This window comes from Euprymna scolopes, chromosome 24 (genome assembly GCF_053919585.1).
Source record: "Euprymna scolopes isolate OS-2025 chromosome 24, ASM5391958v1, whole genome shotgun sequence".
Classification (NCBI taxonomy): domain Eukaryota; kingdom Metazoa; phylum Mollusca; class Cephalopoda; order Sepiida; family Sepiolidae; genus Euprymna; species Euprymna scolopes.
Genome location: NC_136505.1, coordinates 23,480,309 through 23,492,847, shown reverse-complemented (window position 1 = coordinate 23,492,847; position 12,539 = coordinate 23,480,309). Strand labels below are relative to the sequence as shown.

The 12,539-nt window shown below is 34.7% G+C and overlaps 1 protein-coding gene across 4 annotated transcripts in view; it reads right to left on the bottom strand.

Moving 5' to 3' along the window:
* Positions 1 to 12,539, bottom strand: part of LOC145246629 (protein TANC2-like) — a 1,068,463-nt gene that overhangs the window by 813,936 nt on the left and 241,988 nt on the right. The gene's annotated exons all lie outside the window — the stretch shown is intronic.

The following is a 12,539-nucleotide window of genomic DNA, read 5'->3' as shown; positions in this document are numbered from 1 at the left end:
GCACATCAACCCTACTTTTTGAGGGGAGAGTAATTTAATGACAAATGCAGCCATTTTAATAAAAGTTTTTATGCTTTCATATCTTCCAAATATTTATAGACCAATTCGTTTTGCAGGAATCCACTGTACATAATCTGCTAGTGACAGGCTCTATTTAATCCACAGATAGAATACCAGAATGCACGGCAACTCAAAGTGTGGGTAAATTGGGAACAATAGAAACCAAAACCAAGAAAAAATTCTCCACAGCACCCAAAATGGGGCTCTATCATTGAATACAGTTGAGGTCATGTCCAGGACCAATCTAATCCAGCCAACAAATAGGCTCTTGACAGATGCCACAACTTCTGGTTGGGTTCAACTCTGGAACAATACAAAGCAATAAATGCTTCTGGTTTGGTTAATTTCTGGACTCTCGAACAATGGGAAACAAGAGACGAATCTACTCAGCCCCTCACCCTAAATTGTGACTTTACTAGCAGCTATAGTTAAAGGTCATAGCTAGTTTGGTTTGTTGATTGTTTTTATTTTACGGCATATCAACCCTTTTCGGGTTATTTAATGCTGAATCCAAAGATTTTGAGGAAATTTTTTTAATAGAATATATTTGTTCTTTTCAAGTCGGTTTCTATTTAACCCATAGTGGGGACCCTAACAGGTACTACCACTCTGGGTCAGAGTGGACCTGGTAGCGATGGCAATTAAAGGGTGGCTCCACACTCCCCAAAGCCCGCAAGCTGGGGCCTCATCACTGGATATAGTTTAAGGTCATATCCAAGACCAGTCATATCTAGGGGAATGATAAAGTTGATGTTGAACTGAAGATCTTTTAAATTCATGTTTGTATATACTTGAAACAAATAGACATCATGAACCTTGATAATTTTGCGAGTTAAATCAATAGAAACTATAAAGGACGAAAAAAGCTTTTAAGATTTTACTTGACAAAAGAAAGAAAAGTTGTCCTATGTAATAAATGAAAAGATGGTCAAATTAAATAACATTCCGATTAAAAGTACTTATATTTATTCGGCACATTTACAACAAAGTCATTTTTAACAAGTTCATTAAACTACTAGATAGTATACTCGTCCCAAGATGGGTTCAACGTACTAATACACTATTAAATTATTTAATAACTGCATGAGTGTGACCCCCACGTCATTTGAATTTCCTTGACCTGAAATTTACTACATTCTTCCGTTTCCGGTTCAAAATTTTAATGCACTAAAATATTTAGTTTAATTTTCTGTTTGCTTTATTCTTTTCTTGTAATTCTAGTGTAATATAAAAAGGAAAGAAAAAGAGAACTTGACATCACTCCTACGATATTTGCTCATTATTAGCACAATTTCTACATTTCAGACTTGTTCTCTTTGCTGACAAATATTCGACTATAGATAAAAAAAAATAGATAGATTCAAATTAGACCCTCTGCATAATCACACTGGTGTTTGCTCAGAGATGTATCAGCCATCTCCTTTTGCATTGTGTTCTGCCGTCCTGAACGTGCTGCCTCAGAATTGTGTGAATGAACATGTATCATTGTCACATTTTCAGAGTTCTGTATTGACTAACTATCGGGATGTTCCTAAGTTTTATGGATTCCCTAATTAGCTTAGTAGCCTCTGTCTATTGTTAACCGTTTTATCATCATGGCTTAATAAAAAGAAAAAAAAATGAGTTACAAGGCAGAAAGAATAACTTTTCTCCCGTTGTTAAAATGGCCGTGATTTTTCTGTATTAAGAACTCAGCATCGAGTTTAATACATTACAGTGAGGTATTCGAGTTGTTCATGTGATGTTTTTTTTTAACAGCCAAGACGTACCGCATGCCAGATCAGAGACTGTACCGACTAATTCTTTATGAGAAGTTGACAACAGACACAAGATCAATAGGAGGTCGGAACACAACATACAGCGACCACATCAAGTTTATGCTAAAAGAAATGTAACATCTCACCACACAAGCTGTGCAACCAGTTTTTGTTTTGTATTGTTATGTTGTACTTGCATCAAGGAGTGGTTTCATATGGTTGTTTTTGTTTTACGCCATATCAACCCTTTTCAGGTTGTTTAATGCCAAATCCGGTCATTTTATTTTGGTAAACTTTTTATGTTTCAAGTTATTGATATCTTCAAATATTTTGTTATATCCTTACTTTAAATAAGAATACAGCAAAAAACACGGGGGTGAAAGACAAAGGGGTTTATTTACAAGGGAATACATGTGACATAAGAATTACTCGACCTCTTTTCTTATTCTCTTCCTGTCTTTTTTCCTTCTCTCTCAGTCACGTGAGAGGGTCAATATATCTATAGTTCATTTCATCTATGAAGGGATGTTAGGTTATTCCATTACATCATATTTATTCATGCTGTTTGGTTTGGTTATTTTGTAGAGGAAAATTGTTTTTGTTTATGACTTTGCAGAACATGATTGAGTTTTGCAAAGAAAATGAAAAGCAGCAAGCGTATCAATATTTTAAGCCAAGAAGCCAATATCTTCCGTCAGCCTGATCTGCTAGCGTCAGAATAAGAAGAAGAGTGTGCACTGAATGACATTAATCATATCTACAGCATCAGTGGACAAGAATATAGATAAAAATTCAGCTTCTTCAGCTATCAATGAGGGGAGGACGCGATGATGCTATCGATTTACAATGGGATGCCAAAATGGACTTGCCCACAGAAAGATAATAGTTGGCTGTGGAGTTTTGAGTAAGACTCAAGGTTATGACACTTGCTTTGGCAACTGAGTTTATTTTTTATCCTTTTTTAACTGTGCGTACTCTTCTTCGACATAGGACACCTTCTTCATCCAACAAGGAGTTGATTAGCGATGAGGAAACAGATTCTAGACGCTCTCCTTTCCAGACGATTGTAAGGGGAAGGCATTGATATCGTCATCAATTTATGATGGACTGCTAAAAAGAAGATTATTCAATGTTCAAGATGGACTCACCCAAACAAAGACTATACATGATGGATATAAGTTGGGTATAGCCAGACCTCATAAAGCAAGCAAGTTGTTTAGTTCCTTGTGATTTTGACTTTAACATCTTTATCTAATATATCGAGAACACTTTAATTTCTCTCTGCTAGTACTTGATAAAAGTTAATAAAACTGAAAAACGCCAAAGATTGTTTCACCACGTTTCGGCCAACTCATCCTCTGGCCTTCTTCTAGTAAATGTACAACAACTATTAAGATGAGGATAACAGTCCACAAAAAAATGAATGCACAAATTATGAAGACTAATCTCAAAGGATTCCAAAAAATAAAATAAATGAAAATAATATATAAGTGTAGAGCCTATCGAGTAAGAATGCAAAACAATATGTCGGTCTCATTCAAGCCATAGTCAAGCTTCGATAATCGCTAAAAAATTTAAAAAATACTTGTAGAGCATTACATTTTCGCGCTATTGGTGAAAGTTACTGGGTTTTTTTCTATCAGCATTTTGTTTATCCTCATCTTTATAGTTATTGTTGTTGTTTCACCACGTTTCGGCCAACTCATCCTCTGGCCTTCTTCAGGTAAATGTGCAACAATTATGAAGATGAGGATAATAGTCCACAAAATATGAACACACAAATTATGAAGCCGCATCTCAAGGGATTCCAAACAAAAAATAATAACTAAATAATATATAATCGTTTGGCAGGTTTTGTTGAAAGTTGTCAAGTATCTTAGTCATGCCATTAAGAAATTATTATGTATATATTCTATTTTTTTATATTTACTTTTTTGGAGGGAGGGGGTGTTTTTAATCGGACCATTTTCTAGTGCCTCACTGAAGGAGTTAGATAGAGCGAAAGCTCCACCCAAAGTCTGACCTTTAAATAAAAATAAAACCGTGCTATTCTGAAATAATCTAATATATAAACAGCTATATGTCTGTCCGTCTGTCTCCATATTTTGGAATTTTATCTCTTCTGGAACTAAAAGTCGCAGAACGGCGCTAGGGGCCTCAAATGATTGGATATTTATTTATTTATTTTTTTTTACACGTCGTTCTTTTATGGATCTTTAGCCGATTAAAATTGTTTTTAAGGGGACAAAAATGGGTCAAAATTGAAAAAATCGTTAAACATTTTATACATTCATCTTAGTTTATTTTTATGGGTTCATATATGTCTCACATTGGTACAGTGGTAACGTCACCAGCTTTGAATGGTAGAGTTTCGTTTTCAATTCTAGCTGATAGCATTTAAATACATTTTTATTTTCTTTACTTTTGAAATCACGACTCTATAATAATACATATGACATCTGGACAAATTAAAATATCATATTTAAGCATATTTTATGCCCGACCCTGCTAGTAAATAATAAATAAATAAAAATTAGTAAATAATTTTTGGGGGGAAATGTGGTGAAATGTTTGAATAATCAATAATCTTCAAGAGCAATACAAAAGGCTCTGATTGGTTGAGTAAGAAGATAACTTTTTGTTTTTAAAAGTTGGAGAGAGGGTATTTCTGAAATAGTTAGTGCCTATTTATTTTTCTCTCCACAAAGGAAAATTTAGACACAAGGTTGGTTTATTTTTGTGTGTGTGTGTGGGTGAAGGGGTATCTAGCTTCCCAAAAACGAGCATTCTGAATGAGACAAAAAAAAATTAAAACTGCTTCTGCCAAGAAGGATTTCTCCTCCTCCAACTGAAAACAGAACAGAAATCATATTGTGAATTATTTATTTGTGAAATACATCTTGAGTGTAAAGTCATTCTTAAAACAGAAAAACGTAATTCCAAACAAAAAAGAATGTCTTGTTAGAGAAGTTTTCCCAGTCAAAGAATTAATCCGGTCATGATCAGCAGAAACGTAGTCGTCGTTTTGAGACAGAAAGACATTGTTGATTTGCGAGGAGAGAGAGAGACAGAAAAAATGTTATCACACGTGGCAGCACAACTGCAACAACCGTCAAGCGAACTGGATAATAAACAGAAACTGAACAATGTCATATATATATATATATATATAACTCAACACGGTACCACATAATTCTGTCCATATGCTCCGGCACAGTCCCGAACAATTCTGACCACATGCTCCGGCACAATCCCGAACAATTTCGTCCACGTGACCCGACACTATCCGTCAATTTGAACCGAACACCTCTGTCGATTTGACACAACACAATCCCGAACACCTCCGTCGATTTGAACCTGAACCACCTCCATCAACTTAACATGACATGATTCCAAATGATTCAACATGACACGTTACCAGAGCAACCTCGGCAGTCACTCTCCAAATGACTCTGGTAACGGCTTTTTATAGCCCTTGGACGAACTTATTTTCACCAATTCTCTCGAGGTGTTGTTCTTCATTGCCAACTGATAATCTTAATAACATCTATCCTTGAATGGCATTTGGGTCTTAATAAGCAGTGATGCATGAAGAAAACTCTCCAGTTCAAAATCATATGAACATTTTATTAATTATTTAGCTTATCATCAATCACTTGTAATTGAAGCCATGACGTGCTCTCCACAATATATGCCTGTACATATGATAAATGTGACAGCAGGTTATTAGGTCAGTAGGTTATAATCTAAATAGTTAGGGAAAATATTCTTTGATATTTTTTTTTTATTCCATCTTTTAAATTAGAAATGGAATTATTTTCACCTGATATGATTTACTCAAAAGTGAACTTTGATTTATTTATTAAATTATTATTTTTTTTTTAATGATTTTCTGTTGCCTTTTAAATTTTGAACCAAAACGAGCTCTTTTTCTAACTCAAGATTTATTTTATTGAAAAGCTTTTTTTTTTCCTTCCTTCTAAAAATTCCTTACTTAGGCTAAAAGATTGCAGGATTTTTGTTTTAGATACATTTTTGTCCATCGGAATCAACTATCAGACATCAGTTTAAAATATTGGCATTGTTAAATGTACAGATTAAATGAATACAACGTATTTTTGAAGTCTTCAATTATCTCTATATATAATATTTATTGTGTCCGTCTGCCAATCATATTTTTTTTAATATAATAAACACATTGCAGAGATTTGTCTCATTTCAAAATATGAAATATCTTAACTATTTTTAGAAATGACGAAAATTGCATTAATAGTAAATAAATTACTAACAAATAAACCGGATGCCATAACCGGAAATTGAAACCGAAACCTTTTTCTATTTAATGAGATTTTAAGTTGCAAACCTTTTGTTGAATATAATTTTTCTTTTTCCAAGTAACAGATTGGCAAACGTTTGTTTATATATATATATATAACTTTTTTTTGTACTCATCCTTCTTTGCAGAAGTGGCTTCGAAGTCTTTGTTTCAAGAAAAGTAATATGTCAACTGGAATGATGAATAATGTAATCAGATGTCTCATTGAAGACAGCACGCTCTCTCTAATTAGAGCTTACCTGAGGATAAGGAATGCGAATGACATAGCAGGTGACATTCGGATGGCCATTTTTAGATTTTCTCAATTACATTGCATCCACTTTTATTTAGTCGCCCTCTTTTCTTTTCTTGCTAATTAAGGAATAAGTTTGTAATGCAAAACAGCACAATGAATTCGATTGAAATTTTCATTGGTCTGTCAGAATGATCATTTTCAAGTCCAACCTAAACAAATTCTTGTTGAACCGTCCTTGTAAAAATACTCTTTATAGCCCTGCCGTAGCATCAAGTATTCAGCTACCGACAAGATTTGAATTACACTACAAGCACCAAAGTGGCAATGTGCCCTGTTTGGGGTGAAAATGTAATAAAAAAAAAACTTTTTTTTAAAACTCGTATAGTGAGTTCAATCTCGGCTACAGCTGCGCTGGATAGCTATAAAGAACAAGTGAGTTGGAGTTATTTCCTATTCTTTGTCTTGGTCTGTTTGCGACTGAAACTGAACACAACATAGATTGATTCCCAGACAATGTTAAAACTTTATAGGTGGTGACTCTTTTGTAAAAAAAAAAAAAAAAAAAAAAAAAAAAAGCTGGAACCACTATCAATAATTTTGTCCACTCTTTATCTATGCCTAAACCTAAGCATGGATTTCATGAACAAATCTTCTTTCTTAGAACTGCACGCCTGTGGAACTCTCTTCTGTTTGCCTGCTTTCCAGCTGACTACAATATAATCGTGAACAAGTTCTTGATGAGCCGTCCCCTTAACTCAATTTACCAAATTTACACTTCTAACGATTAATACGATACTAGCATGGGTTCCCAGCGTTGTCCGGGTGTTTGAAGGTGTGCGTTAAGCAAAAAAAAAAAAAAAAAAAAAAAAAATGTGTCAGTAAGAAAGCAGGCTTGAACCCGTACAGTGAAAAAGGAAAAGAACGGGGAAAAAACGTGACGTCTTTGCTGTTATGACCAGCGTCACACTAGAAGTAACGTAGGTTTAAATTAAGGCTAGACAGTCGAAAAGAGGGGATGACTTTCAAAAATATCGGCGAAAAAAGCAACCCCCTCCCTGTAGAAAAGTGCCCAGTTGAGAGTGTAGAAAATGTTTTTAGCCAATTTTTCCGTAATTATTGTCTGAAGAGTCGAGCTTCAAAACGATACTGATTTTGTGAAAATCCGTCGCCTCTGTCGAAAGTTTTAGGCAGACATGCAAACATACATACATACATACATTTATACATTTGTAGCTAAAATTTTCGACTCAAACCGATTAAAAAGCTTGCCCTATCTCTGAATACCTTTTTATGTAAAATTTCAAATGTTTAGACCAGAAATTGTCTGAGTAATTTGGTAGAGATCACAGAGGTCAATTTTTTTTAAACTTTGACCCCTATTATGACCCCATAACATTTATTGTTTTGGGCTCAAATCAAGTTATTGAGTTAGATCCATGTCCAAGGAACCTATATCTAAAATTTCAATTGTTTATACCCAAAATTTGCAGAGGAGTTTGGTAGAGTTTTCAAATGTCAAATCGTTGAACTTTGACCCCCTTAACAGCCAAATTTCTGGCCGAAAACATTAGAAAGATTTTCCCAAACCTCAATACCCTGTATATCAAATTTGGAGTCTGTAGACTGAAATTGACAGAGTTATTCGGTAGGGAAATGTACAGACATACAGACACTTTCACTTTTATAGATTGTCCCATTGACTACTGTACATTCATTAAACTTTATCCTCAAGTGGGCCTTGATAAGTGGTGACTCCTTTGTAAAAAAAAAAAAACAATCTATGGCATACACATACAGAAGCAAAATTCGCCTTTATTACAATGGAGGTAGGTAATGTGTACTTGTAGAGTTAGATCTACATGTTTAACGTTGATTTCTCAGGATAGCAGCATTTACTAACACAGGAGCAAACAAAAAGAAAAAGCTGTGAAAACATTCCAGTAACATGACAAGGACGAAACTCCCTTATATGAGTATTTATCAGTAAATTGACAAATTGTAATTGGCCGAGTGGGATTACATGTTGGAAGGAAGAGTCAGTAAATGAAACAGCTGTTCCACTCCCATTATCAGGGATACAATCATGTCGAAAAGAAGAAACCAGCGAGACTCTCCAGGCAAGCATAGCCTCACTCTAGTTGTCATGTAATAACATACGAAGACCGTGAGAGGAAGAAAGCATAAACACATTAGAAACAACAACTAGAGTTAGTAATTGTCTGTATTTTTGAGATGAGGGGTTTTCATTTATTGAGATTGTCGGACTGACTTCCTCATCTTGGTTGTTATAATCACAACGTTTTGGCCGTTTTGCCCTCCGGCCTTCATCAGGTGTTTTGTATCGAACTGGGGAACCGTTTGTTAGGAGTCTCGAACCCAACCCTTTATTATTATTACGGGGCTACTGTGTTCAGACTCCAGCTAGGCTCTCATTCAGAAAATCAGCAACTATGTCCCAGAGCCTAGCTGGAGTCCGAACACGGTACCCCCGTAATAATAATAATAAAGGGTTGGGTTCGAGACTCCTAACAAACGGTTCCCCAGTTCGATACAAAACACCTGATGAAGGCCAGGGGGGCAAAACAGCCGAAACGTTGTGACTATAACAACCAAGATGAGGAAGTCAGTCCGACAATCTCAATAAACAACTAAAGTTGTTGTTTGTGAATAAAAATAGTTTGCATTTCAAAAGGTTGGGAGTTTCTATTTACTTGACTCTCCACGAGGGCAGAGTTAGACACAAGGTCGGATTTTAATGTGTGAGAAAAACACTTCCCCAAAAAGGGGCATTCTAGATAGAAGCAAAAATAAAAATTGTCTCAGTCATGAAGGATTTCTCCTCCACTGACCGAGGACAGAAAAGGTGAAGTGTAGCATCAGAACAGATACTACACTGTGATCTTGGCCCGAAGGCCATTGAAAGCAAAACTAAAGGGTTATGAATAAACCCAATAGAAATTGCTTCAGTGTCTTTAAACTTTTATGAGACAAACGAGTTCGTGTGAAATGACATAATTCTTTTATAACTAACCCTGTCGGATAATTAATATTCTTTTACACCAGTGGTTCCCAACCTCCCCATTTTTTTTTTTGTTGTTTTTGTTTTTTGGTCAGCACCTCTGAAGAAATCCCCCTCAAACCTCGCACCCACTAAAATTTATGTCTTCAACTTTAGGATGTACTGAACTCACGGTTAAATATACGGTTGGATCAAATCTATTCAGCCACGTATTTAATTGCCACTTAATAACAATACTTAACACTAAAATGAAACTAAGAAGTTAGTACACTGCAAAAAAATAAGATAAAACACACACACAAAATAGCCATATAGCCAGTACCTTATTTTTTATCTGGAATATCGGGAACCTCTACTTTACATGAAAATCTATATCTTTTTAATTGATTCTAGATGTAATATTTTGTTATTGATTCTAGATGTAATATTTTGTTATTTCTTTTTGTAACAATATTTTACTTCACCAATGTAAACAACCTTTTTTTAAGGATTCATCCATGAATGTTTACAGCAGTTGCAGCTGTCTCGTTTCAGCTTGCCACTTTATGTAAACTGGCTTTTACCGTCGCCAATCTGGAGTGAACCATGAGAGTTTGGTGCAGAGCACTAACGTTATAAATGCCCAGTGTCTGAGAGTGCGCTATTGATCATCTCGTATCAGATCAACTTGGTGAAAAGAGTATGTTGTTGACAGACCTGAAACTCTCCAGTGATCCACACGGAGACATTACTGACAACACCCTCCAGCACCTCTATGGTGCATATGTTTACACTTTAATAAAATATACCCTCACTGACTAAAAAAAAAAAAAAAAAAAAAAAAAAATACAGAACAGTTGATAAGAAACGAAATCAGACTAGTAATCTTGGCTCGATATACCATTTATATTTTTATATTTCTCATAAAAGGGATATACTTGCTTGAAGTAGCAGAGTGGTCTTGGCTATAGTATTCAAGTAATAATCCAATAGGTCACCATACTGAGTGGATGTTTGTAGTCGAAGTTATAGTGTGAGGCTTCTGGCATATCTTTCAACGTCTCCCCGCAAGCTGCTTTATCATGTCTGTATTTATTGCGTAACCAGCCAAAAAGTTTTGTGAGGAAGAACCTGGATCTATTCATATGTAGCACATCTTTTATATACAGGGTGTTCCAAAGGTCTGGGGCACACTTCAAGTCCTCATACCTGTTTAAGTGAGAAAGTGACGACTTCATTTTCCAACAGGATGGGGCGCCACCACAATAGAGCCTCAGAGTTAGACAGTTTCTGAACACAACATTGCCAGACAGATGGATTGGACGATCTGGGCAAGATGATTACGATCTCATTCCCTGGTCTCCTACATCTTCAGATCTCACACCTTGCGATTTTTTTTTTTTTTTAATTTTTGTGGGGATTTGTGAAAGGACTGAACTATGTGCGTCTTATTCCAAAAGACGTGAATGAGCTGAAGGCCTGAATCTAGAAGCTGTTCCCACCATTGACAACGCAATGCTGGGACGCATTTGGAAAAAATTGGACTACCGGCTTGATGCGTGTTGTGTGACCAAATCATTCATTATTAAAACTGCCATGAGATAAAAAATTATATCAAAACATAAAATTTATTCAATGTGCAAGATTTTATAACCCTGCAACTGCCTCATAGAAAAATTCATTTAAAAGTTGAGCAAAATCAGAAATACTCCTAAATAATATCTCGTCTACCTTCAGGAAAAATGACTCAAATACACTATATATTCAAACACTACCGTGTTTGAATATATGGTTAAGTGGCAGTTTTAGTCATTTAGAACTGCTTTAAAGTTTCACCGCTCACTCATTTTTTGACCAAATTTCAAACAATTATTACAGTTTATAGATCACCTTCTCAGCTATATTGTGACAAAAAATTCAATTTTCGTTCAGTAAAACAGAAGTTATGATGAATTTAGTGGTGTTCAAAATCGTAAAAAGACTTAAGGTGAGCAACGTTTTTTATGACTAGTTTCCATAGCAACCACATTGCTTTAGCGACTAGTGTTGCTACTAATTCACTACTGTCATGAAAAGAGAAATAACAAGTGAAACAGACAGAATGAAAGCAGACGAGTGCCATACAATGTTTTACAAATGTGTATGTAACGTTTATGGGGACAAAAATATAAGACTGAAATTAAACAAAGGACAAGTGAATTTCTTGGAAGTATGGAAAAATCATGGATTACAATAGAAAAATGCGAGTATGAAAAGTAATCTGGTTAAGCTTAAACATGCAAAAGTAAAGGACGAGTTGTTAAAACTGGAAAAGTAAAGGACAAAATATTCTAGTAAAAAATATAAATTTATCACTTAAAATATTGCAGCATTAAACTTTTTATAATTCAATTTAACATTATAAAATCAATTCTTAATGCTGCTATATTTTAAGTTATAAATTTATTATATTTTTTTTACTAGAATATCTTGTCCTTTTCTTTTACAGTTTAAATAACTAGTCCTTTACTTTTCCATGTTTAAGCTTAACCACATTACTTTTGATGCTTGCATTTTTCTATTATAATAAAAAATATCTTTTATGGAAAATATTTTAAATACTTTTCTCTCCTTCAAGACCTTCCCATCACACACACACACAAACTTCTTCCAACAAAAAGGCTCGAAGGCGTTTACCTTTTCGGTAATCTCCAATTTTAAGAATTCTGAACGATGTTATTTAGCCAGAACTAAGCTGAAGAATTCAGGCATTAGAGATTGAATATTGAAATTAACAGTTTCTGCATTTTTCCCCCCTCTTATTTAGAAAGAACGAATAAATAGACATTTGTTGGCATTATGTCATGTCCAAGCACTTAAGAATTTGCAAGAGAATTATGGAAGAAAAATGCTTTTTTCAAGGTAATTTTCGACCTTGTAAAGATTTTGATTGTTTTTCTCAGGTTATAGTTTCAGATATTTTTTTTATCAATAAAAAAAAAGGAGAAATAAAAAATCACCCAATTCTGTATCAAATAAAAATATTTTTCCTCTATTTCCTTGCATCCCCTTCAAGAAAATTAAGGGTCTTTCCGCTAATTTCATTGTATCATAATTATAGTTTAAATGAACAGAAAATGAAGGAAAATTCCTGTGACAGAAAAAGGGCAAGAG